A 6,000-nucleotide genomic window follows, 5' to 3' on the forward strand; every position below is an offset into this window, starting at 1 on the left:
AATGAATTATTAGATATAGAGGACATGGAATGGAAATTAATCCATAAACTACCTTTCATAATAACAAAAAACTGTAAACTTCAATGGTTCCAATACAGAATAATTAACAAGATTTTAGCAACAAACTCTTTTTTATTCAAAATTAAAAAAATAAACTCTAAAATGTGTACCTTTTGTCACAGAGAAGAGGAAACTATAGAACATATACTGTTGGATTGTGAATGTGTTCAATCTTTTATAGAAAATTTTAAACATTATTTAGAAGAAAAAATCAATTTTCAGGTTACATTTACCAAGAAAACTTTCATTCTACGCATCCTTGGTAAAAGCAAGATGTCCTTAATATCAGTTTTCTTTGGTTAAAGTACTATATTTACACAGCACGGTGTACCGAGAAACAGTTGAGTGTTTCTTATGCAATGTCGTCTTTAAAGCTCTTCTATGAAACACAGAAATTTATTTCTTATAAAAATGGTGAAAATGAGATTTTTGATACTCATTGGAACATCTGGAATCCAATTTTTACTTGAATTTTCCTTCTCTCTCTTTCTCTCTCTCTCTCTTTTTCTCTCTCAAAAAAAAATTGCACTTCTGAATTATTATATTTAAAGCATCATAATCATGCATTGTATGTCTGCATAATGTGTGAAATAAAAAAAAGAAAATAAAAAAGAAAAAAGAATATGCACATTTAAAATCATCAACAAAACAAGACGAGCCCAGTGGCCACATCGCTTACCTGAGAACTGATAACAAACACTGACCAGAAAATACCATCTTTAGAGTATCTAACACAACATATCTAGAATATACCATCTTTAGAGTATCTAATACAACATATCTAGAAATTTAACTAGAAAAATACAATGTACTTTGATTGGGGCCTAACAACAAAACTTAATAATAAACATGATGCCTTCAATTTTCGAAAGTCAATTTCCTTACTTATGTAGCAATATACCTTCATCACCTGCATATGGTGTTTTTGTCTCTGAGTTAATTCGATACACAAGGGCATGCTCTTCGTATGAACAGTTTCTAAAACGAGACATGCTACTGACAAACACGTTGATAAAACAGGACTAAAAACAATCTCGATTGAAGTCATCATTTCGTAAGTTCTACGGTCGATACAACGACATTGTCAGCAAATATAATCTTCCGCTAGGTCGAATTTCACTGACATTTTTCATATTTATTGTGAGGCCATTAATATTCACCGCATTGTCTACGGATTTTTTCGTTTTTTCCGATTCCGACATAGAGCGCACGGCGAATGTGAACCGTCAGGAGAGGATGATCACTCCTCCATGGCATCTGATCCTGCCTCTAATTTTTGAAGAAGTCCTGAATAGAACGATGAAGGCTCTGGTGGATTACTCAGTTTGTCCTTCCTGAGAGATGGAGAATTGTGGATGCGTGGTCTATTTGACAATATGATGAGACTCTACAACCTGCAGGGGGTACTAGTGAAGTCTATCAGTACCAAGTCAGGGAACAAGCCAAGGGTCAAAGCGGTGACAAGGAGTGGGGATCTAGTTTATACTGATTACAAAGATAGAGCTGTGAACATAGATTCAGACAGTGATCAGACAACAGGGGTGAAAACCTCGCATTAACTGTGGTACCTCCCCTGGTGACCTCCTGGTTCTCATGAACAGTAAAAACGGAAAAGAAACAAACGTTGTCCGGTTCCAAAGAGATTATTCAATACAATGACACTGACGAATTGTAATTGACCGTATTGTTTCTAGATATAACTTATGTGTGGCTGACAACGATATAAGCAAGATGATGTTTATTCAAAAGAACTTTTAGAAAACCGTTCATTATACATGTTTAGATATTTGTACAATTAACTAAAAATATTAAAGAATTTCAGTGACAGAGGTTTTTCATACACTATAGTAGAAGAACATTCAATAAGATGCATGATGGAAATACTATTAAGACAAAATAAATATTACAATAAATGTGAAATCAAAGATAAGGTATAGAAGGAATAAAATATATTTTCGATATAGACTTAAGGTATTCAATGTTGATGAAGGGATATTGAACAATTTTGAATCATTTTATACTAGGTAAATATGTAATGCTAGACAACAACTGTAGTTTGATGTTTCAAATTCCTTTATATAGTTATGTACAATTGTCAATCGGCAGTCTGGAATACGGCGGCCAGCCTCGGTCACGTCAGACTCACCCAGAGTCTTGAGTCCGGAGGCCACTACTGGCCATATCCGACTTGTTTGTAACATGTCTGTCTGTTAAATTGTTATAATGTTGCCATCGTTGCGTCGCGTCCAATAAATTCAGAATGATTCTGCATCAATTGCCTATTTACTTCTCTGGAACTGTATACTGGTGGACCTTCGGGAATACGGCAAACCTACCCTTCGGTATTATCTTACGGCCTACAGCGCGCCTACACCTTATACCTTATACCCTTTACGCAAACATTCCCTCGCCCTGTTCGAACTGCACATGACTGATGCAGATCCAGAAGAATTATCTAGCACCGTAAAAGCTACGCGGTCACAATTAACTATCACCGGGGAAATTAAGGTGTTTCTATATATCTGGTGACTATTGGATTAAAATGCTCTAGATGGTAAAAAAGCACTTTATTTGAACTTTAGGTCAGTATGGGTGATTTCTGGGAATCCAAAAACTACACCCGAACAATCCGAAACCTAATTCCTCTCCCTCGACATTGGTGTATAACACAATATAAATAAGAATTAAAACAATAGAAATTAGCACTTAAACACGAGCGACATATGTCATAGAGTAAAACTTCAATATGAGTGAGTCAATTAAATCAAAGGTGAGGTGTAAGAGTTAATAAAAATATAATTAAGCAATTATAACTAGAGTGAATTATTGTCTTGTACAAAGGGTAAGGTACATTTATGAATAGATAACAGTAACTCAAATTCCACTCCATGATAATTCCCTCGCGCTTCGAAAAATGAGACGTCCTCGTCTAGAAGATCACCGGAATGATTTGTAGGGAATGTGCGGTCTGTATCTCAGCGTCGTTTGCTTAGGTCTTGGCCGGAATATGCAAAATGTGTTCTACATTCGGAGATCTACAACTGCAACACGGCGTTCTGGGCTGGACCATATTTAAAACGAACCTTTGTCGTCGGTCGCCACACCAGGGACATTTTCCTAGGATTCGAATGCAATAAATCGGACGCTTAAAAGAACATATTAGCATAGTGGCAAAGAAATCCCCACACGAAACACACAGAACGAGAACAAGTGTTCGCAGGATGACGGCATCCCGCTCTTGTTACATGCTCGATGGAATCCAGGCGTAGAGTATGTCCGTGCAAGTCCTGGGATGTCCAAAACTCGAAAAGCAGCGACGTTTGTATATGGTCGTAAAAGGCGTTTGAATCGTTTGTTATTGCTCTTGGAAAACTCGCTCGGTTGCTGGTACGCAGGATCTAACTGCTACAAAGAATTTGTAGCAGTCCCGGGTAAAATACCACCAAACTATCACCGGGAAAATAAAGGTGTTTCTATATATCCGGTGGCAATAAGACTAAAATGCTCTAGATTTGAACTTTAGGTCGGTATTGGTGATTTCTGGGAATCCAAAAACTACACCCGAACAATCCGAAACCTAATTCCTCTCCCCCGACATTGGTGTATAACACAATATAAATAAGAATTGAAAACAATAGAAATTAGCACTTGAGTAAAACTTCAATATGAGTGAGTCAATTAAATCAAAGGTGAGGTGTAAGAGTTAATAAAAATATAATTAAGCAATTATAACTGGAGTGAATTATTGTCTTGTACAAAGTTCTTTCAATTTATTATTATCCTTGAGCTTTACGAATCATCGGAATACAAATCATAATACATATAAAATTATATAGTTACAAATGTGCAATGTGCAGTAAGTGAGTGGACATATTAAGACAATATAATCATGTACATATCTTAAGATATGAATGGACATAAATGATAAGTATCTTAAACTGTAGTATTATTACAATGCTGCGCTCTCATTTTGGAAGCGCTAGACAAATATTTGCCTAAATTATTGAGTTCCTTTGTATTATTAACGCTTAAAAGTTTAGCTAGCTTAAAAACACTTGGTTTTTTGTAATAAAAACTCTTTATATATTTCTTTCGTAATTCAACGTAAAAAGGACATATGAGTATAAAGTGGAACTCATCTTCTAAATCTTTTTTATTACAATGATTGCAAAATCTTTCATTTCTTGGCACCTTGTTGTGTCGACCTTTCCCAATATTTAAAGAGTGTGATGAAGTTCGAAAAATACTTAGAATTTTTTTTGAGGTATAATTAATAGGTCTTCTAAGATAGGTTTGCAAACAGAAATTATAATTTATTTTTTTTTTCATGTAAACATTTTATTGAGTAATCAAATGGATTAGGCAACAGGCAAAGCCTATATAAACCCTCTCCAAAATACAAAGTCAAGAAGTGGTGTTATAAAATAATCATAGAATATAGTATATAGTATGTAGTATAATTTACCAGTGTACAGAGAGATATATTATTGATATATTTGTATACAAGACAAAGGATAATTGGATAATAAATAATAAGCTTGACTTTTGTCATATGATGATAAATTAACTTGTTGTTTTACATATACACAACTGTACATGAACACAAACAAAAATTATCCACAAAGGGAAAGGTACATTTATGAATAGATAACAGTAACTCAAATTCCACTCCATGATATATTAACCAAGACAGTTTAACGAATTTTAAGTTACTTTTTACAGTATCTTGTTAAAACATACGTTGGCTATAGACTTCAATGCAAAAATCAAGGTGTAATTAGTTGAAGCATAATAAAAATTTTAAAAATTATTATAATAAAAAGTGTTTTTATTTGATAACACCTTCAAAATGGTATAATGATTAAGAATATCAGACCCTTCATTTATTGGGTACAAATTGTGGTCGTTATACATCAAATACCTTAATAATAAAAACGGACAATGACAGTAACTACAGAAATCAGAAACGAGCAGTGATGAATGTGGTGAAAAAGGAAAGATAACTGATGAAAGTTATAATCAAGTACGCAATATTGACAGATCACGAACTATGTCCTTATACAGTCCTCTTTAAAATATTAAGCTGGGGTATTTCTGCAAAAGAATTGATATTTTTTAGAAATGCATTTGTATTATAAGTTAATTTTCAAAACTTCATTTTCGATAATCCATATTATTGTGGTAATGACAAAGCGAGAAATAATAGATCAGTGATTTATGGTGTAAAAACAGTAAATCTACTACATTAACCTTGATTGTTAGTTGAACAATCAGCGAAAACATATGCACCCAGAAAGTATCATAAGATAATGATACTTGGAGTTGAATCATGGGGCATTGAGCACACAAATGCAGGCATAAAAGTACAAGTACTTTATCACAAGGAGCAATGCAGCTGAAATCTGAACGTATGAAGTGCTTTGCAAAAAATATTAGTTTAAATAACTATAACAAACAAGATTTTCTAAAAAGCGTAAGGAACGCCAAAGAACCGGATAAGGACAAAGGGGTTTTTATCCGTCAAATACCATCCGTTATTTTAACTCAAATACTAGAATTTATAAAAAAAAAAAAATTGCGAAAATTAGAAAATGCGAAACAACGTATTTAAAATTAAAAAAAAACACCAAGCACTTAATCTAAATATATGTATTTATATGACCCCTTCCTCTCTCCTCCCATTCTAAAACACATAAAATCAGATTATCGAAATCCACTCTATGTTATGATAAATGCATTAGTTTTACAGTTGACAATAAACTGATGCCTGTTTTAATTCAATCTTACAAAAAATAATTCATGGAATCATAACCATGACCAGTAGGTCACATGCATTTCATGCAAACTGTGCCCACATTTCAAAACCCTAGTGCATAATTTAAACAAGACTAATTTCAACGTTAGAATGTAGATAGGGAAAATGATGCGTCAACTCTGCAG

Source organism: Magallana gigas, chromosome 9 (assembly GCF_963853765.1).
Source record: "Magallana gigas chromosome 9, xbMagGiga1.1, whole genome shotgun sequence".
NCBI lineage: Eukaryota > Metazoa > Mollusca > Bivalvia > Ostreida > Ostreidae > Magallana > Magallana gigas.